At 45.6% G+C, this 22819-nt stretch overlaps 1 long non-coding RNA gene across 1 annotated transcript; it reads right to left on the bottom strand.

Moving 5' to 3' along the window:
* Window positions 1–1653: 1653 nt before the first annotated feature.
* Window positions 1654–22403, bottom strand: LOC137321382 (uncharacterized). The gene is made up of 2 exons (XR_010962800.1): window positions 21911–22403; window positions 1654–2571 (listed from the first exon to the last, which is right to left on the bottom strand). It is a non-coding gene; the product is annotated as an uncharacterized lncRNA (long non-coding RNA).
* Between the last annotated feature and the right edge of the window lie 416 nt (window positions 22404–22819).

The following is a 22819-nucleotide window of genomic DNA, read 5'->3' as shown; positions in this document are numbered from 1 at the left end:
CTAGATTATGGGGTAGAGTTTCTGCTTTGGGCTCAATCGACAAATTGGGCACAAATTGTGTTTGAAGTTGCACTGGTTACGTTACAGTTCACAGAGAGAGTCTAACCACCTCCCCATGACATTCAATGGCATTACCATCACCTAATCCCCCACCATAAACATCCTGGGGGTTACCATTGACCAAAAACTTAACTGGACCAGCCACAGATATACTGTGGCTACAAGAGCAGGTCAGAGGCTGGGTATTCTGCGGCGAGTGACTCACCTCCTGACTCCCCAAAGCCTTTCCACCACCTACAAGGCACAAGGCAGGAGTGTGATGGAATACTCTCCACTTGCCCGGATAAGCACAGCTCCAACAACACTCAAAAAGCTCAAGATCATCCAGGGCAAAGCAGCCCACTTGATTGGTGCCCAATCCACCACTCGAAACATTCACTCCCTTTACTACCGGCGCACTGTGGCTACAGTGTGTACCATCCACAGGATGCACTGCAGTAACTCGCCAAGGCTTCTTTGACAGCACCTCCCAAACCCACGACCTCTAACACCTAGAAGGACGAGGGCAGCAGGCACATGGGAACAACACCATCTGCACGTTCCCCTCCAAATCACACACCATCCCGACTGGGAAATATATCGCCGTTCCTTCATCATCACTGGGTCAAAATCCTGGAACTCCCTTCCTAACAGCACTGTGGAAGAACCTTCACCACACGGACTGCAGCGGCTCAAGGCGGCTGCTCACCACCACCTTCTCAAGGGCAATTAGGGATGGACAATAAATGCCGGCCTTGCCATCGACGCCCACATCCCATGAATGAATAAAAAAAATAATTTCCACTTAAATTCATTTGCATAATCACAAATGCGTTTGCATAACCACAAGCATAAAGACTTCCATGAACCAGTGCAATCGGGCAGCTGAATAGAATGTAATCGTTTATTTTTTTCTTTGCATTAAAAAATATTCATTGATGTATTTAAGAGTGGTAATCTGGTGCAGTTTTATTTATACAGCTGAAAATGGGTTTATCACAAAAAATAAGCATTTTTAATAAGAGTGTCCACCTATGAGTAACCTGATTTTAATTCACTGAAAATGACTGAAAAAATTATACTGAACCATTTATTAGTTTTATTGGTGTCCACTCATCAGTTTCTTAGTAAATTAAGATGTAAAAACGTGTAAAATGTGCGTACTAGTGCCCGTGCGCCTAAGAAAATTAGTTAATTTGAAGATCCTCCTCGAACGGGCAATCAGCGGAATCTCGCCATCCTCGTTATTTTGATCTGGGGGCATGTGGCCAGCGCCAGCTTCGGGCACACTGATTTTTGAACCAGCATTCAAGATTGCGGTAACTCGATTTACGCGGGACATAATTTATGCTTGATTTTCCGCAACCTATTGTGCTGGTATGTGCGGATTGCGCGAATAAAACCAGCGCAATCGAGTGGAAACTCGATCCCATAGGTCCTGACATGGATCATGTAAGGGTTTTTTTTTCTGTTTCTCGGGCTTATTATAGGTCAGCCAGTTATGTTTTTCCTGAGCTGCCCTGCCCGCTGTGCGGTTACGAATCACTTACCCCTTCCTGATTCTGAGCTGAGGACTTATCGGCTGGGAACAAAGACAGACGAACAGACCAGTGGATTGGTACAAGGAAAACCAATGTTTATTAATAAGAAAACTAAAACTACAAGGTAAACAGTATTATACAGAAGATAAAAGAAAATCGCTATGGATGTAATACAGTCTTACACTTAACGGGGTGGAAGAAACGGACACATCGAGGGAAAATTCTAAAATCACAATTTTAGCAATCCCCTTTAACCCCACCCCTTAGACCTATGCACGGTTGTCTTGTGGCGGCCAGAAAATTAATGCTCACCGGTGAAACAGATGAAAAGGCCTGGCCTCCAGCTGCTGCCGTCGACATGTGTTTGCGAGGTTTACCGGATGGCCTTCCTTCTTGGTTGCTAGCAAGCAGCAGGACCCCGGCCACCAGGCGAAGAGAGAAGAGAGAGAGAGAGATACTGGGAAGCCCCAGTTATAGTCTCCCTATAATGGGTTATTCCATTGTCCGATTTGGGCTGAAAACGTAAGACAAAAGGGGTCCCAATCTCTGGCCTATTTACATAATGGCCATTTCCTGTACTGATCTGTTCCATAACTGCTTTACCATTGTTCCGAATGTTCCTTGATGGTCTATCTTTTGTCCTGGAATTTCTCCTGCTCGAATTTTGATGTGTAGGCCGGCAATGTTGATGGCTTGCCTCCGGGCTTGAATGCAACTGCATTGTTTAAAGAAACCTGTCTGAAACACGAAGCCTGCCATGTGTCTGACCGCAGTCATTTTGAAAGACCTTGGATTTTTAAAAACACAGTCACACCAGGGATTCTTTAATAACTCCAATAAATCTTCGGCGGGGGGGGGACATGTGAAATTTTGCGAATCCCTTCAATCGTCAACCCACAACTTTGTAATTCTTCGGTAAAAGTGCAACCAGTTAAGCCAAGTTGAAATAAAAACAGAGAGTGCTGGGAACACTCAGCAGGTCAGGCAGCATCTGGAGAGAGAAACAGAGTAAATGTTTCAGGTCGATAACCTTTCATCAAGCTGACATGTCTTTACATAATTAACTATAAAAGGTGAACCTTTTTTGTGCCATAGTGACTTGAGACTATTTTTTAAAATGCCCAGTCTACATTTTGTTTACTTTTCTTCTGCTCTTCTGTCCCCCTCATAGCACAAACAACTATGCTGCAAGTAACTGCCCCCTTTTGGAGTGCTTCATGCTTTTTGGCCCAGCTGAAATCAGGGGCTCACTCTGCAACCAATTGCAGTAACAAGCTCCAGTCCTTCTTAATTATATTCATTCGGTTTAATGTTTATTGTTGGGAGATTAAATCTTCCATAGGGCCAGAAACAGGAGACTGACACAATCAAAATGGCTGTGTTAGTCCAAATGTCGATCAATTCCCGCTATAGTAACAGCAATTTTTGGAATACCCTTTTTCGTGCTATATGGGTAGCCATGGAATAACTCAACAGAAGGTCAATTTTCCAACAATTCTTCAGCTGTCACCTTAAAAATCACCTAAATTTGGAATTGAGGTTAAACAATAATGTGGCATGTTGCTACCCAGAGAGTTCACCCAACATGGCTATACTTAGCAACAGTTTTTTTAATACTCATGAAGCTGGTGAAAAGCTTTAGCACTGAATTAATAACAATTGAAACATAAAGGTTTTGATGATAAGGAAGCCCTTTTTGAAGTAAATGAAAATGTTTAATGCCTGTAAGGTAAACAATGGGCTCGATTTTCGCACCTGTGGGGCGTGGCGGGGGGGCTGCGAAAATCGGGGATTCCCGGGATGGGTCGGGAGCCCGGCTTCAACCTGCCCCATTTCCGGGTTCCCCACTGACGCGCTGACATGCGCACGCAGCCCCCGCATGTGGGACTCCCGCCGGCAATTAAAGCCGGCGGGGTGCCACTTAAAGTACTTGAACAGGTACTTCAGGTTGTTTACAGACCTGATTGACCTGTTATTTTAGCAGGGGTGGGATTTTGCAACTGACTGAGACTGTTTCCCGTACTGGGGGAAACACTCCCAGTTCAAATGGACGTGTTGCAGCCATCAGCTTGTGGCAGCTGCAAAGGTCCATTTGACAGGTGGCGGGGGTGGGGGGTGGGGGGGGGGGGGAGACCCTCACTCATTGCAGGAAGTCACTCTGTCACTTTGGACAAAGTTTGGCCTCCACCACCCTCCTCCTAACAACAAAATTCACCAACTTGCACACTTACCCCGTTGTCCAGACACATTTAACTACCTTGCGGACCCCCTCAGATGTACATCTTCTGGATGGGGGCCGCCGTAGCTGCAGTCATGACCTCCTCGGAGGGCGAACAGCATCACCAGCCTCGCCGGCCAAACCATCCACCTCTGACATGTGGAGCTCCACAACAGAGTGCTGTGACACATCCACCTACACATCAGGAGGGAGGGCAACCGCAGAGAGAGATGCGTCACAGAGGGCACTACCCTCGCCACAGGGTCCACAGACCGAGGCTCAGCTTCCTGGACCTCTCTGAGCAGCAGTGCACACGGAGGCTCAGAGTCACTCGACATGTAGTCGTGGACATCTGCAGCCTCCTTCATGCCGAGCTGCTCCCGGCTGGCCTGAGCACCATCTTCTTACCTGTCGCTGTCAAAGTAACCACTGCCCTCAACAACTTCTCTTCCGCATCCTTCCAGGGTGCCACCGGGGACATCGCTGACGTCTCTCAGTCGTCTGCACAAAAGAGCCCTGCAAACACACCTACACCCACTCTGCAGTGACACAATGGGTGGCATCAGTTGTGGGTCTTCATTGTGATCCTCAGGAAAGGGCATTATTGCACAAACCAGACAAGATTCGCAAAGACGTGGCAGTAGTGGTGACAATATAATATGTGATGTGAGTTGATCAGAAATTAAATATAAGTAAAAACCATGACAAACCCTCAAGCACCCTTATGCATCCCCTTCATGCTCACGACACATTTGCCTTACGCTTCCTACTGCATATATGTGATGCATGCCCTGTGGCTGCAGCACAGGTAGTGGCAGGTTGAGTCAGGTTGACTGTGAAAGAGATGCATGAGAGGGTGAGTATGAGATAGAGCCACGAGATTGTATGAGGATTGGGTTGAGTGGTAGTGGCGGGATGAGTACTGGCGAGGTGAGTAAGTGCAGGTAAGATGAGGATGAGGTTTGAGTGGGTGTGAGGGGTGATGTGACAGAGTAGTGTTGGCTGTGCAGAAGGAGATGTGGGGTGGGGACGGTGATGTGGTAGACGGAGTGTAGGGGAATGAGTAAGTATACTCGCTTCGGCTGACCTACTCAGGTGATTGGAGCGCCTCCTGCACTGTATACAGGTGGGCGATATGTTGGTGGTGGAGGTGACCTCCTCTGCCACCTCGAGCCAGGCCTTCTTGGTGGCAGAGGCATGCCGCTTCCTCCCGCCCGCCGGGGGGAAGATCTCTGTCCTCCCCCTCCTCCTCACCCCATCCAATAAGAGCTGGAGTGAGACATCATTAAACCTGGGAGCAGCCTTCCCCCTGGGCTGCACCATGCTGCAATTTTTCCTATTTCTTGCAGCATCAGTCAGTGGAGGACTGCCCCTTTAAATAGAGCTCCTCCAGCTGACAAACCTACTGCGCATGCGCAGCCCGCCCGCCACGCAGCTCAGCAGCGGGGAACCTGGAAGAACAGGTAAGTAGATCCAATTAGCCTGCGATTGCGTGCGGAGCAGACTGATTTCACCGGGCGCGTTACCCACGTGCCTAATCTACCCCCCGCCGCGAACCCGCCGCCATGGTAATATCGGGCCCCATGTCTCTATTTAAATTCATCCCTGCAAACAATTTATACCAGGGCTGTAACACTCTTGCTTAATGCATTTTCGACAAGGTGACCAAACATCTCTGAAGTAAATGAAACCTGCCTCATGTGACTGCACTGCATTAGGGTTACACAGATGGTAACCTCCACGACATTCAAAGGTATTTATTATTATCTTTCAAAACAAAACACAAACTTAAATAGAATGCTTAATAGGTAATCAAAGGACTCTGATCATAGAATGATGATTTTCTGGAATTTGGCATTATTAGCTTAGTGTGTAAATACAAAACGTTTGGCCTTGGTGACTGAAAATATCAGGAGTTCTGTGGTTTGAATGCACAGTCCCTTTTAATCAAATTGACTTTATCTTCTCTCACTTCCTTTGTCATTATAACATATTAAGGTTATCAAATCAGTGGTTATATTGTTTTCAAAATCATTTTCAAAGCATGGCTGAGATGAGTTGACCTTCCTCAGCCACACTGTCGAGGGCAGGGACTCACATCATGTTCCCGGAAAAACTTCCATAAGTTGTTGCAACATTGATTTGCATGTCAGTGCCCTGAATAGTCCATTAGCAGAGCTCAGTGAAGTATCAGAAACTTGTTGCTCAGTTTCTCTTGGAACTGGGGTGAGATTTTGCAAATGGTTCTGCAGTTACATAACAACACCACAAACTTTAAGCTATCCAAATCTGAGATGTTTTATAACATTTATCGCATGGGTCTCACTCAGCTTGTGACAACCCCAAAGCGAACTTGTTGGATTTGTTCAGGCCAACAATCAGGATGAACCATTTATTTCCGGTTACTAGCATTAGCAAGTCTGGCAAGTTTGTTTTGGGGTTCCTGATAGCTGCACAAATCCAATGTCTCTGGGAACATAGGAACATAGGAACAGGAATAGGCCAATTAACCCCCCGAGCCTATACCGCCATTCTATTAGATCATGGCTGATCTGTATCAGAACTCCATCTACCCACCTTGGTTCTGGAACCCTTCAACGTGGAGGATAATAACAGACTTCAGGCAGACATAGACAGAACTGGTGAAACGGGCAGACAAATGACAGATGAAATTTAATGCAGAGAAGTGTGAAGTGTTACATTTTGGTAAAAAGAATGAGGAGAGGCAGAATAAATTAAATGGTACAATTTTAAAGGGAACAGAGAGACCTGCGGGTGTTTGTACACAAATCTTTCAAGATGGCAGGACAAGTTGAGAAGGCTGTTAAAAAAGCAAATGGGATCCTGGGCTTTATTAATAGAAGCATAGAGTAAAAAAGCAAGCAAGTTATGCCAAATAACAACAACTTGCATTTATATAGCACCTTTAACATAGTAAAAAATCCCAAGGCGTTACACAGGAGTGATTATCAAACAAAATTTTACACCGAGCTACATAAGGAGATATTAGAACAGGTGATCAAAGAGGTAGGTTTTAAGGAGCGTCTTGAAGGAGGAGGAGAGGAGCAGAGAGGTTTAGGGAGGGAATTCCAGAGCTTGGGGCCGAGGCAGCTGAAGGCACGGCTGCCAATGGTGGAGCAATTAAAATCGGGGATGCACAAGAGGCAAGAACTGGAGGACCGCAGAGATCTCGGAGAGTTGTAGGCTTGGAGGAGGTTACAGAGATAGAGAGGGCTGAAGCCATAGAGGGATTTGAAAACAAGGATGAGAATTTTAAAATCGAGGTGTTCCAGGACCGGGAGCCAGTGTAGGTCAGTGAGCACAGGGATGGTGGATGAATGTGACTTGGTGCGAGTTAGGATACGGGCAGTAGAGTTTTGGATGAGTTCAGGCTTATGGAGGGTAGAAGATGGGAGGCCGGCCAGGGGTGCAGTGGAACAGTCAAGTCTAGAGGTAACAAAGGCATGGCCGAGGGTTTCAGCAGCAGATGAGCTGAGGCAGGGGCGGAGACGCACGATGTTACGGTGGTGAAAGTAGGGGTCTTAGTGATGGAGCGGATATGTGGTCGGAAGTTCATCTCAGGGTCAAATCGGATCCCAAGGTGCAAACAGTTTGGTTCAGCCTCAGACAATGGCCAGGGAGAGGGATGGAGTCGGTGGTCAGGGAATGGAGTTTGTGGCGGGGACCGAAGACAATGGCTTCGGTCTTCACAATATTTAACTTAATAAACCTTTATAAAACACTGGTTAGGCCTCAAAGTGGAGTATTGTGTTCAATTCTGGGCACCACATTTTTGGAAGCATGTCAAGGCCTAAGAGAGGGTACAGAAGAAATTTACTAGAATGGTACCGGGGATGAGGGACTTAAGTTATGTGGAGAGACTGAAGAAGCTGGGGTTGTTCTCCTTAGTGCAGAGAAGGTTAAGGGGAGATTTGATAAAGGTGTGCAAAATCATGGACAGTTTTGATAGAGTAAATAAGGAGAAACTGTTTCCAGTGGCAGAAGGGTTGGTAACCAGAGGACACAGATTTAAAGTGATTGGCAAAAGAACGAGAGGCGACATGAGGAAACATTACACAGAGAGGTGTTATGATCTGGAATGCACTGCTTGAAAGGATGGTAGAAGCAGATTCAAATAATTACTTTCAAAAGGGAATTGGATAAATACTTGAAGGGAAAAAAAATTACAGGACTATGGTGAAAGAGTGGAGGATTGGGACTAATTGGATAGTTCTTCCAAAGAACCGGCACAGGCACGATGGGCCGAATGGCCTCCTTCTGTGCTGAAACATACTATGATACAATGATACCCTTGTCCAACAAAAATCAATCAATCTCAGTTTTGTTATTTTTAATTGACCCAGCCTCAACAGCTTTTTGGGGGAGAGAGTTACAGATTTCCACCGCCCTTTGTGTGAAGAAGTGCTTTCTGACATCACCCCGGAACGTCCCAGCTCTAATTTTAAGGTGATGCCCCCATGTTCTGGACTCTCCCACCAAAGGAAATAGTTTCTCAATATCTACCCTATCAAATCCTTTAATCATCTAAAACATCTCAATTAGATCACCCCATAATCATCTATATTCAAGGGAATACAAGCCAAGTCAATGCAACCTGTCCTTGTAATTTAACCTTTATAGCCCTGGTATCATTCTGGGCCTCACTAAATCCTATATAAAAGCAGCTAATGATGATAAAAAGTTATTTAATAAACTTTTATTATCAATGTTGAACCTGACTACAAAATTGTAATCAGCCTAAAAGTATGTGATGATTCCCTGTTTGGTGTTTCAAGCGGGGAACGACACTTGCAGGGAGTGCATATTGGGAAATCACAGAAGTGTAGTTTCCCGAAGATGGTTTCAATACAATTAATCATTATTAATAGTTGATATTGTGCATTAGAACTAAATCGTAATGGCAGATATTGTTCCTCAATAGTTTCATTGTGACTCGTTTTACTTTGTGTCCTTAAAGGGGAAATATATTCTGCTGAACTTCCCTATAATCCAAAATGCTAAAAATAAAGATATTTGTACTGTTACTGGCATCTCAGTTGTCACTTGTTAGTTTTTTTATAATTTTGAACGATAGATTAGAAGCAGGTTGAGAGCTGTCGAACTGCACTTTATGTAACATTCTGATAGTCCACTCCGGTGAATATCATGAATAAGAACAATGGGCTGAAGGGGGAATGCATTCCCGCCGTAAGTCCGGTTTGGGCTTTCCCTAGCAGTTTCAAAAGAGCCTTGTTGTGGGTGGCTCTTCTGCCCATCTCAGACAAGATGTGGAGATGCCGGTGATGGACTGGGGTGGACAAATGTAAGGAGTCTTACAACACCAGGTTATAGTCCAACAGCTTTATTTGGAATCACAAGCTTTCGGAGCTTTCCTCCTTCGTCAGGTGAATGTAGGATTCCGTATAGTCAGAGAACAATGCCTGGTGATTACAGATAATCTTTCCAACTGCCGGTTATCACACCTCGGCATAGATATAATCAAAGCAATCAAAGGAGTGGATGGTGTTCAGACAGAGAAACATTACATCCCAGACTACTAAATACACAAGCGGTCATAACACAAAGACAGAGAGAGAGAAAGAGAGAGACACAGAGAATGACCAGTTGTATTAAAAACAGATAACCTTTTTTTGGCTGGTGGGGTTACATGTAGCGTGACATGAACCCAAGATCCCGGTTGAGGCCATCCTCATGGGTGCGGAACTTGGCTATCAATTTCTGCTCGACGATTTTGCGTTGTCGTGTGTCTCGAAGGCCGCCTTGGACAACACTTACCCAAAGATCGGAGGCTGAATGTCCTTGACTGCTGAAGTGTTCCCCGACTGGGAGGGAACCCTCCTGTCTGGCGATTGTTGCGCGGTGTCCGTTCATCCGTTGTCGCAGTGTCTGCATGGTCTCGCCGATGTACCATGCTCCGGGGCATCCTTTCCTGCAACGTATGAGGTAGACAACGTTGGCCGAGTCACAGGAGTATGAACCATGTACCTGGTGGGTGGTGTCCTCTCGTGTGATGGTGGTATCCGTGTCGATGATCTGGCATGTCTTGCAGAGGTTGCCGTGGCAGGGTTGTGTGGTGTTGTGGACGCTGTTCTCCTGAAAGCTGGGTAATTTGCTGCGAACGATGGTCTGTTTGAGGTTAGGTGGCTGTTTGAAGGCGAGTAGTGGAGGCGTGGGGATGGCCATAGCGAGGTGTTCGTCGTCATCGATGACATGTTGAAGGCTGCAAAGAACATGGCGTAGTTTCTCCGCTCCGGGGAAGTACTGGACGATGAAGGGTACTCTGTTGGTTGTGTGCCGTGTTTGTCTTCTGAGGAGGTCTATGCGATTTTTCGCTGTGGCCTGTCGGAACTGTCAATCGACGAGTCGAGCGTCATATCCCGTTCTTACGAGGGCGTCTTTTAGCGTCTGTAGGTGTTCATCGCGTTCCTCCTCGTCTGAGCAGATCCTTGTATTCGCAGGGCCTGTCCATAGGGGATGGCCTCTTTGACATGGTTAGGGTGGAAGCTGGAAAAGTGGAGCATCGTGAGGTTGTCCGTAGGCTTGCGGTAGAGTGAGGTGCTGAGGTGCCCGTCTTTGATGGAGATTCGTGTGTCCAAGAATGAAACCGATTCTGAGGAGTAGTCCATGGTGAGTTTGACGGTGGGGTGGAACTTGTTGATGTTATCGTGTAGGCTCTTCAGTGATTCTTCGCCGTGGGTCCATAGGAAGAAAATGTCGTCGATGTATCTGGTGTATAGCATTGGTTGGAGGTCCTGTGCAGTGAAGAAGTCCTGCTCGAACTTGTGCATGAAAATGTTGGCGTATTGGGGTGCGAATTTGGTCCCCATGGCTGTTCCGTGTGTTTGGGTAAGGAACTGGTTGTCGAAGGTGAAGACATTGTGATCCAGGATGAAGCGGATGAGTTGTAGGATGGCGTCCGGAGATTGGCTGTTGTTGGTGTTGAGTACTGAGGCTGTTGCAGCGATGCCGTCATCGTGGGGGATACTGGTGTAGAGTGCCGAGACGTCCATCGTGGTGAGAAGTGTTCCTGGTTCAACTGGTCCGTGAGTGCTGAGTTTTTGTAAGAAGTCTGTCGTGTCGCGGCAGAAGCTGGGGGTTCCCTGTACGATGGGTTTCAGGATGCCCTCGACGTATCCAGAGAGGTTCTTACACAGGGTTCCGTTGCCTGACAGCTTGAGCATACATGTCAAGCTTAGGGCAGCGACCCTCCGGAGGAGTCCAGTTTGACTCTTTCTTCTTCGGTTGCTGCACCGCGGATCCCTCTGTCTGCTGTTCCGGATCGTTAATTGTCCCACAGGGTTCGCTGCTGAAATCTTGGGATTTGTGGAAGAATTCCCGGAGCCTCATTCTCCTGATGAATTCCTCTGTGTCTGCCGCGAGACCGATTGAGACCTTCGTCGTCCAGTACTTCCCAGGAGCGGAGAAACTACGCCATGTTCTTCGCAGCCTTCAACATGTCATCGATGACGACGAACACCTCGCTAAGGCCATCCCCACGCCTCCACTACTCGCCTTCAAACAGCCACCTGACCTCAAACAGACCATCGTTCGCAGCAAATTACCCAGCTTTCAGGAGAACAGCGTCCACGACACCACACAACCCTGCCACGGCAACCTCTGCAAGACATGCCAGATCATCGACATGGATACCACCATCACACGAGAGGACACCACCCACCAGGTACATGGTTCATACTCCTGTGACTCGGCCAACGTTGTCTACCTCATACGTTGCAGGAAAGGATGCCCCGGAGCATGGTACATCGGCGAGACCATGCAGACATTGCGACAACGGATGAACGGACACCGCGCAACAATCGCCAGACAGGAGGGTTCCCTCCCAGTCGGGGAACACTTCAGCAGTCAAGGACATTCAGCCTCCAATCTTTGGGTAAGTGTTGTCCAAGGCGGCCTTCGAGACACACGACAACGCAAAATCGTCGAGCAGAAATTGATAGCCAAGTTCCGCACCCATGAGGATGGCCTCAACCGGGATCTTGGGTTCATGTCACGCTACATGTAACCCCACCAGCCAAAAAAAGGTTATCTGTTTTTAATACAACTGGTCATTCTCTGTGTCTCTCTCTTTCTCTCTCTCTGTCTTTGTGTTATGACCGCTTGTGTATTTAGTAGTCTGGGATGTAATGTTTCTCTGTCTGAACACCATCCACTCCTTTGATTGCTTTGATTATATCTATGCCGAGGTGTGATAACCGGCAGTTGGAAAGATTATCTGTAATCACCAGGCATTGTTCTCTGACTATACGGAATCCTACATTCACCTGACGAAGGAGGAAAGCTCCGAAAGCTTGTGATTCCAATAAAGCTGTTGGACTATAACCTGGTGTTGTAAGACTCCTTACAAATCAGACAAGGTCAACAGTGTAGACGAGCTGTGGCCAGCCACGGAGGAGAAGTGAGAAAGCAGGGTTCCGGTAAGGATGAGGGGAGGGACGAGGAGGTGGGCAGCAAGGCACAAGTTCCAAATCTAAGTTCCTGCATTATTTTCCTCAATTCTTTATTTGAAGCTTGGCAGACAATCGCAAAAAATGCAGACAGGAACTCTGGTCAATTTGCAATTGGAGTCGAATGATTAGAACAACGAAAGCCATTTTATAAGCTGTGCCTGAACACATCAAAGATACCACATTTTCTGTCAGGATAATGCACATAAGCAATTTGTCAATAGAAACCTATGAAACTCGAAATTAATGATTGCAACATTAATGGATGAACATTTAACATGTTAGTGTGAGATTCCACTGTCCATTATTTTAGTGGAGCATTAACCCATTTAAAATAAACATTTAAAATTTCTGTGTTGAAGTAACAGACAGAAGAATGCCATACAAACATATTAAGTATTCATCTATTAATATTCCCAGAGCCAATTTCTAAGCTTTAATGTAATTTTATTAAATACATAGTTGAACTTTCATTCAGAAATATTCCCAAGGTTTTTGCCTGCCAACATACAAAACCTTTAAGATCCTTCCATCCGTTTCCAATTATGGGGTCATGGCATGGGATCACTTTCTAATATGAGTGGATGGAAATTGAAATGTAACAGTCAAATTAAAGACTTCAGTCCTGAAGACAATCAAATTTAGAATGAAAAGGTAGTGTAGTTTGACTTGAGATTTGAGGTAAACTTCTTACATGTGCAAAGATTCATCCAAAATAACTGATATGCTTGTTAATGGTATCTCAGAATTTGATTAGTTTCAAAATAATCTTGCCTTTTTATATACAGTGTTATATTTGTATTATTTTATGTTAAAGTTGCACTATTAAATTATTTTGAATTATAAATGAAAATGGGATCTTTCTTATGGATAACTGTGAAGATACTGATGTTATCTTACTTTTCAGTACTCAGTCAACAGCAGGGATCTTCTCTCCCTGCCAAATGTCAATTTTTGTAAACTGTAAACTGTTAGGTTCTACTTATGTAGTAATGCCTTTTGTTGGTTGGTTTCTGTGTTTTGCTCTGTTAGTCTTTCTGTGCGAGCTGTCTATTTTAAGGATTCAAGCGGAGGAGAATGTTTCCTGTCCTGTGTTCTTGCAGTGACGGTCATGTTTCAAGGTCTTTGCTTATGTTTCCTGAACACAATCTGTTGCTGTTTTCAGTTTCAAATTATGTGGGTGGATGTTTGTCTTTTATGTGAACATGCATAAACTGTCTCTGTTCGTCCTTTCTTTCTCTCACCTCAACAATGAATTTTCTCAAGTGAAAGAATAGGTATACCAGTTGTGAAATTAGCACTGTTGTTGCTGCTTGTTATTACCTTGAATCACTGTCTATGTGCCACTTTACTCCTTTGACCTGTTTAGGGTCCAGGAGAAGAATGACTGCTTCTTTCGTCTCCCATTAATCTTCTGTGAGTGCAATGAGATCGAAGGAAGGGCAAGCAACTTTTCTAAGCTTGACTGTATTCAAGAGGCAAGTAGCATAAGGAGCAGCTGGCATCTGCAATCTCTTCTCAATTTATGTGTCATTTGAAAAGAAGTAAATACTTGCATTTATCTCGAACCTTGTCTCATCTCCCAGAAACATCCATGTGCTTCACACACAGTTAATTACTTTGAAGTCAATTGACAGTTATGTAGGGAACGCAGCAGCCAATTTGCATACAGTGAAATCCAACAAACAGCAATCCGACGAATGCCAAAAAAAAATCTGTTTTTGGTCGTGTTTGAGGGAGGAATGTTGGCCACTCATAGGATGTGCGTTCAAGACTTTTCATATACTACTAGTAGATCTCCTCTGGCATTGCTCCTGGTGAGTCAAATGATATGCTATTTTATAATCAGCATATCATATATAATGATTATTAAGGCCACTGATTTACAGGAACTGAAAAAGTCAAATTCTGTTTTCATTATATGATTTTAAAAAAACATTCAAATAAACTCTACCTGAATAAAGCTTTAGAAATTTGTCCTTGAACTTCCCTCCCTTTGAAATTAGCTCCCTTTAAAAGAGAGCCAATTTAGTGTTCAGGCCACAATCTTCTGGAGTGTCCCAGGCCATGACCCTAGCTTTGAACCTCCTCTGGGCCTCACTTCTTCCATTCCTTTGTACTGGATGCCATTATCTTGCTGGCATCCAGTACAATTGGTGGTCAAGAGGGAGGAGCAGTGGGAAATCAGTCAGATGATGCAACGTCCTGGCCCCACTTCCTTCCTCCAGGTGGCAGAAGGAAGTTTTGCATGCTCCTGTTCCCACAGGAAACTTGCACTGCCAGATCTTTGGGGCTGGGAGGATCAGCATGGGACAATAGTCGAGTGGCTGATGCGGTAAGCAGTGGCAGCTGAGAGTGGGACCAAAGCTAGCCTGGGTAGCATTAATAGCTGACAGTGGGCCCACGACTGGCCTGGGTAGCAGTGGCGGCTGAGAAAGGGCCTGTTGACAACCAGCAGTGATAGCAGTAATATGGTGCAAGAACTGTGGGGACTGGAGAACTGAATGCTTTGAAATTTACACCAAATAAATCTTGAAATACTGACAGGGAGGAAACATTTTCTCTATGTCCACCCTATCAAACTCTTTCATAATTTTAAAGGCCTCTATCAGGTCACTGCTGTCTTCTCTTTTCTGGAGAAAAGAGCCTCAGCCTGTTCAGTCTTTTGAGATACTTGTACCCTCAAAGTTCTGGTATCATCCTTGTAAATCCTTATAAATTATGTTACGTGAATAGTAGTGTATTCCTTAGTTTTTTGTCGCCCTCCAAAAGCAAAGATTAAATATTGGCCTGGATTTTGTGCTGAGCGGTGAACGTATGGCACCTGGCATTCGTTAGATCTAATCTTACCCACAAACTATCCATGGGCTTTTGGACACCAACTTCCTGCAATAGGGAGTTGAGACAAGTATAGCGTACTCTCCCGGGCATCTGTGAGCTGTGTGCGTGGGGCAAGGAACTGTGTATCCCCTTAACCAATCAGATTGAAGCATTGTTAACAAGCTGTGCAGACACAGAACCAGGAGGTGTTAGCTAGAATAGTAAATTCAATGTATAATCAGTTACAGAAAGCGAAATAAAGAGAGGGTAAGAAATATTAAGAAGTAAGAAGTATCTGTCTTCATAGTAGAAGACACAAAAAACATACTGGAAATAATGGGGAACCTAGGGTCTAATGAGAATGAGAAACTTACAAACATGCGAACATACGAACATACAAATTAAGAGCAGGAGCAGGTCATTCGGCCCCTCGAGTCTGCTCTGCCATTTGATAAGATCATGGCTGATCTGATTGCGACATCAACCCTACTTTCCCGTTGACCTACTATAACCTTTGAGCCCCTTGTTAATCAGGAATCTATCTAACTCAGCCTTAAAAATATTCAATGACCGTGCCTCCACCGCTCTCTGGGGAAGGGAGTTCCACAGACTCACGATCCTCTGAGAGAAAAAATTCGCCTCATCTCTGTCTTAAATAGGAGACCCCTTATTTTTAAACTATGTCCCCTGGTTCTAGTCTCTCCCACAAGGGGAAACATCTTCTCAGCATCGACCCCTTCTAGTCCCCTCAGGATCTTATATGTTTCAATAAGATCACCTCTCATTTTTCTAAACTCCAATGTATACAGGCCCAACTTGTCCAACCTTTCCTCATAAGATAACCCACCTCATCCCAGGAATCAGTCAAGTGAACCTTCTCTGAAGCAATTATGTCCTTTCTTAAATAAGGAGACCAAAATTGCACACAGTATTCGAGATGTGGTCTCACCAATGCCCCGTACAACTGTAGCAAAACATCTCTACTTTTATATTTCATTCCCCTTGCAATAAATGACAACATTCCATTTGCCTTCCTAATCACTTGCTATACCTGCATACTAACTTTTTGAGATTCATGCACAAGGACACCCAGATCCCTCTGTACCTCAGAGTTCTGCAATCTCTCTCCATTTAAATAATATACTGCTTTTCTATTCCTCCTGCCAAAGTGGACAAGTTCACATTTTCCCACATTATACTCCATCTGCCAAATGTTTGCCCACTCACTTAAACTATCTATATCCCTTTGTGGACTCCTTGGGCCCGATTTTAGCACCGGGTTTCGGGTGCGTTCTCGGCGGGGGGGGCCTCGAAAATCCCGAAGTCCAGGTGCGGGACCGGATCGCGCCACGATCCCGCCCACTTCCGGGTTCCGCGTTGACGTCCGGGGCTGCGTGCGCAGCCCCCGCTGGTGGGAATCCCACAGGCAATTAAAGCCAGCGGGATGCCACTTGAGTGTATTTACTTTGCTTGTTCAGGTCATTAAATGACCTGATTAAGAGACTGTGTGTGATTTTGGATAAACATGGGACTGTTTCACACACTGGGGGAAACAGTCCCAGTTGAACTGGACGTGTTGCAGCCGTCAGCCTGTGGCAGCTGCAAAGGTTCATTCGACAGGTCGGGGGGGGGGAGACCCTCCGCCATTGCAGGAGGCCGCTCTGTCACATGGGACAAATTTTGGCCTCCACCACCCTCCTCCTGACGGTCGAAGTCACCAACCTGCACACTTACCCCGGGGTCCGGAGGCATGTACCTACCTTGCGGACCCCCTCGGATGTACATCCTGCAGATGGGGGCCGCCGTAGCTGCAGTCCTGAGCCCCTCGGAGGGCGGACAGCACCACCAGCCTCACCAGCCTCGCCATCCACGCCGTCCACCTCTGACACGTGGAGCTCCACAACGGAGTGCTGTGACACATCCACCTGTACAGCAGGAGGGAGGGCTACCGCAGACAGAGATGCGTCGCAGAGGGCACTACCCTCGCCACAGGGTCCACAGACCGAGGCTCAGCCTCCTGGCCCTCTCTGAGCAGCAGTGCACACGGAGGCTCAGAGTCACTCGACATGTAGCCATGGACATCTGCAGCCTCTTTCATGCCGAGCTGCTCCTGGCTGGCCCGTGCACCATCTTCCTACCTGTCACTGTCCAAATCACCACTGCCCTCCCGAACTTCTGCTCCACAGCCTTCCAGGCTGCAAACGGGGACATCCCTGATGTCTCTCAGTCGTCTGCGCAGAAGGGCCCTGCAAATACACCTACACCCACTCTGCAGTGACACACTGGGTGGCGTCAGTGGTGGGTCCCCATAGGGATACCCAGGGGCGGGCATTATTGCACAGACCGGACAGGATTCGCGAAGACATGGCAGTAGTGGTGCCAATATAATGTGTGGTGTGAGTTGTGCTTTAAATCAATAGACGTACGAACCATGACAAACCCTCAAACACCCTTGTGCATCCCCTTCATGCTCACGACACGTTTGCCTGATGCTGCCTACTGCACATATGTGATGCATGCCCTGTGGCTGCAGCACAGGTGGTGGCAGGTTGAGTGAGGCTGGCCGTGAGAGAGATGCACGAGAGGGTGAGTATGAGAGAGGGACATGAGATTGTATGCGGATTGGGTCGCGTGGTAGTGGCGGGGTGAGTACTCGCGAGGTGAGTAGGTGCAGGTAAGGTGAGGATGAGGTTTGAGTGGGTATGCGGGGTGATGTGGCAGAGTAGTGTTGGCAGTGCCGAAGGAGATGTGGGGTGGGGGCAGTGCTGTGGCAGACGGGGTGTAGGGGAAGGACTACGTGTACTCACAGTGGCTCACCTACTGAGGTCGTTGGAGCGCCTCCTGCACTGTGTGCAGGTTGGCGATGTGTTGGTGGCGCAGGTGACCCCCTCTGCCACCTCGAGCCCGGCCTTCCTGGTGGCGGAGGCGGGCCGCTTCCTCCCGCACGCCGGGTGGGAGATCTCTGTCCTCCCCCTCCTCCTCACCCCATGTATGGATACCTGGGGTGGGGCATCATTAAACTGGGAGCAGCCTTCCCCCTGGGCTGCTCCACGCTGCCATTTTTTCTGTTGGTTGCAGCATCTGTCAGTGGAGGACTGCCCCTTTAAATAGAGCGTCTCCAGCTGACAGATCGTACTGCGCATGCGCAGCCCGCCCGACACGCAGACCAGCAGCGCGGAGCCCGGAGGAGCAGGTAAGTGGCTCCAATTAGTGGTTTGCCTGCGACGATCGCGCGGGAAACCCACTAATTTCACCGGGCGCGTTGACCACGCACCCGAAACCCAACCCGCCGGAATCCCGCAGGCCTGCTAACATCGGGCCCCTTATGTCCTCTTCACAACTTACTTTCCTACCTACCTTTGTGTCATCTGCAAATTTAGCAACCATACATTCAGTCCCTTCATCCAAGTCATTGATATAGATTGTAGATAGCTGAAGCCCAAGCACTGATCCCTGTGGCACTCCATTTGTTACATCTTGCCAACCTGAAAATTACCCATTTATGCCTACTCTCCGTTTCCTGTTAGCTAACCAATCCTTTATCCATGCTGACATGTTACCCCCTACACCATGAGCTCTTATTTTGTGTAGTAGCCTTTGATGTGGCACCTTGTCAAAAGCCTTCTGGAAATCCAAGTACACCACATCCACAGGATCCCCTTTATCCATGTTGCTTGTTACTTCCTCAAAGAACTCTAATAAATTAGTCAAACATGATTTCCCTTTCACAAAGCCAAGTTGACTCTGCCTGATTGCAATGAGATTTTCTAAGTGCCCTGCTATAATCTCCTTAATAATAGATTCTAGCATTTCCCCTATGACAGATGTTAAGCTTTATTGCAAGAGGATTAGAGCATAAGAGTAAGGAGGTCTTGCTGCAATTATATAGGGATATGTTGAGACCACACCTGGACTACTGTGTACAGTTTTAGTCTCCTTACCGAAGGAAGGATATACTTGCCTTAGAGGGGGTTCAACAAAGGTTCACCGGATTGATTCCTGGGATGAGAGGGTTGTCCCATGAAGAGAGATTGAGTAGAATGGGCCTATATTGTCTGGAGTTTAGAAGAATGAGAGGCGATCTCATTGAAACGTATAAAATTCTTAAGAGGGCTTGACAGGCTAGATGCTGAGAGGCTGTTTCCCCTGGCTGCAGAGTCTAGAACTAGGGGTCATAGTCTCAACACTACTGCTCCTATTTCTTCGGTTCTTATGTTCTTATTGAGATAAAATAGACAGAATTGTCGAACAACAATTAAATCTTGAAGGAACATAAGAATATAAGAAATAGGAGCAGGATTGGCAATATGGCCCCTCGAGCCTGCTCCACCATTCCATCAGATCATGGCTGATCTTCGACCTCAACTCCACTTTCCCGCCTGATCCCTATATCCCTTGATTCCCCTAGAGTGCAAAAATCTATCTGTCTCAGCCTTGAATATATTTAATGACTCAGCATCCACAGCCCTCCGGGGTAGGGAATTCCAAAGATTCACAACCCTCTGCGTGAAGAAATTCCTCCTCATTTCAGTCTTAAATGGCCGACCCCTTATCCTGCGACTATGCCCTCTAGTTCTAGACAGGGGAAACAATCTCTCAGCATCTTCCCTGTCAAACCCCCAAATAATCTTATATGTTTCAATGAGATCACCTCTCATTCTTCTAAACTCCAGAGAGAATAGGCCCATTGTACTCATAGGACAACCCTCTCATCCCAGGAATCAATCTCGTGAACCTTCATTGTACCGCCTCCAAGGTAAGTATATCTTTCCTTGGATAAAGAGGCCAAAACTGTACGCCGTACTCCAGGTGAGGTCTCACCAAAGCCCTGTACAACTGTAGTTAGACTTCCTTACTCTTGAACTCCAACACCCTTGCAATAAAGATCAACATGCCATTTGCTTTCCTAATTGCCTGCTGTTCCTGCATACTAACTTTTTGTGTTTCTTGTACGAGGACACCCAAGTCTCTCTGAACACCAACATTTAATAGTTTCTTACCATTTAAAAAATATTCTGTTTTTCTGTTCTTCCTACCAAAGTGAATAACCTCACATTTCCCCACATTATACTCCATCTCCCACCTTCTTGCCCACCCACTTAATCTGTCTATATCCCTTTGCAGGCTCATTGTGTCCTCCTCACAGCTTACTTTCCCATCTAGCTTTGTATCGTCAGCACACTTGGATATATTACACGCAGTCCCTTCATCTAAGTCATTAATGTAGATTGTAAACAGTTGAGGCCCAAGCATCGATTCTTGCAGCACCCCACTAGTTACAGCCTGCCAACCTGAGAATGACCCGTTTATCCCTACTGTCTGTTTTCTGTCCTTCAACTAATCCTCTATCCATGCTAATATATTACCCCTAATCCCATGAGCCCTTACCTTGTGTAACAACCTTTTACATGGCACGTTATCGAATGCCTTTTAAAAATGCAAATATACCACATCCACTGGTTCCCCTTTATCTTACCCTATTAGTTACATCCTCAAAAAACTCAAATAAATTTGTCAAAATGATTTCCCTTTCATAAAACCATGTTGACTCTTTCTAATCATATTATGATTTTCTAAATGCCCTGTTACCACTTCCTTAATGATGGATTCCAGCATTTTCCTGCCGACCGATGTCAGGCTAACTGGCCTGTACTTCCCTGTTTTCTCTCTCTCTCCCTTCTTGAATAGCAGGGTAACATTTGCTACCTTCCAGTCCATGGGGGCCATTCCAGAATCTAGGGAATTTTGGAAGATTATAACCAATGCATCCGTTATCTCTGCAGCCACTCTTTTAGAACCCTAGGATGTCGGCCATCAGGTCCAGGGGATTTATTGGCTTGTAGTCCCATTAGTTTGCCCAGTACTTTTTCTCTCATGATATTAATTGTTTTAAGTTCCTCGCTCTCATTTACCCCTTGGTTCCCCACTATTTTTGGTATGCTTTTTGTGTCATCTACTGTGAAGACAGATACAAAATATTTGTTTAACGCATCTGCTATTTCCTGGTTCCCCATTATAATTTCTCCTGACTCAGCCTCTAAGGGACCAACGTTTACTTTCGCTACTCTCTTCCTTTTTACATACTTGTAGAAGCTCTTACAATTCGTTTATATATTTCTTGCGAGTTTACTTTCATATTCTAATTTCTCCCTTTTTATCAACCTTTTGGTTGCCCTTTGTTGGTTTCTAGAACTCTCCCAATCCCCAGGCTTATTACTCTTCTTGGCAACATTATCGGCCTCTTCTTTCAATCTGATACTCACTTGAGCTTCTTCAGTTAGCCACGAGTGGATCACTTTTCCCGTGGAGTTTTTTTTTCTCAAATCAATGTCTACTTGTTGAGAATATTGAAATATTTCTTTAAATGTTTGCCATTGCTTTTTGATTATCAAATTCTATAATTTAATTTCCCAATCTACCTTTGACAACTCACCCCTCATACTTTTGTAATTGGCTTTATTTAAGTTTAAGACTCTAGTTTCTGACTTAAGTACTTTCAAACTCAATGTGAAATTTTATCATATTATGATCACTCTTGCCCAGAGGTTCTTTTACTGTGAGATTACTAATTAACCCTATCTCATTACATAATACTAGATCTAAAATAGCCTGTTCCCTGGTTGGTTCCATGACGTATTGCTGTAGGAAACCGACTCAAATACATTCCATGAAGTCGTCTTCCAAACTACAGGAATAAGACTCCACACTTGTAAAAGTAAATTTTCAATGCTAGAGAGGTTGTTTGGCAGACATTAATACTTAGCATGCCATTAAAATTTTGGTTAGACTAAAAAAATTGGACGTACCTTTTTCTGGCAAAATAATTAATTTCTAGTTGGGCAGGAGAGCAACTTCACGCCGTTGCAGCCATTTGAATGGGGATCCAGCTGGTGAGCTGTCCTTCCCACACAGCTTTCAGAGGAGCAGGGCATCTGGTCGAGCAACTTCCAGATTTCCATGTTTGACTGTGCATTTGCCCTGAAATAACGGTGAGCCCTGCTAGGATCGTCGTTATTTGCAGAGCAAAATCCGGGCTATTCAGTTTACTGAGCTTGCTTGGTCTCAATTATTATTTCATTGCCTAACAAGTCATAGATTTCTATGCACTCATTTGCTGTTTATAAACACCACAAAATTTGAAGAGTCATCAAAATCATCTGCAGTTTCTGCACAGAAATAAAATGATCTTATCGCCTTAGTTCCACGCAACAGCTTCTAAACGTGGTACTCCTGCTGCAAGCATATGAGTACAGAAAGACAAGCAGTCATGTATACTTTTGGTCACTGGACAGGCTGACATGTCCTGAAACATCAAATGTGGAAAAAGGATTTCTATTTCAAGCTACCACATCACATGAGTGTCATAGCACAAATTGTGGAAGTGAAAATCATGGGAGAACTGTTCATTATTGGTGGAAAATATGCATAACCAGATGTCTACCCTTCAGCTATAAGTGCTCGATCAACCCTTCTTAATCGTATATCCTCCACTTCAGTTTTTTTAACCTATTTCCATTGTGGTCAATTAATTTTAATTTTGCATAAAATGTTACAAGCAGCTGATTATGGTAATCAGATCATAACCACCGATCCCATTTTTTTGGACAGCAGGTGTTGGCAATGGTTCTGCTGTTGCCATTTACAGCTCCTCTGGACCCACCTTTTGTTTCTTTACTTCTCCCATAACCACCCCCTCTGCCTTGCACAATCATCCC

This window comes from Heptranchias perlo, chromosome 5, assembly GCF_035084215.1.
Source record: "Heptranchias perlo isolate sHepPer1 chromosome 5, sHepPer1.hap1, whole genome shotgun sequence".
NCBI lineage: Eukaryota > Metazoa > Chordata > Chondrichthyes > Hexanchiformes > Hexanchidae > Heptranchias > Heptranchias perlo.
Note: the sequence above shows the minus strand (reverse complement) of the source record. Positions and strands in the feature narration are given on the sequence as shown.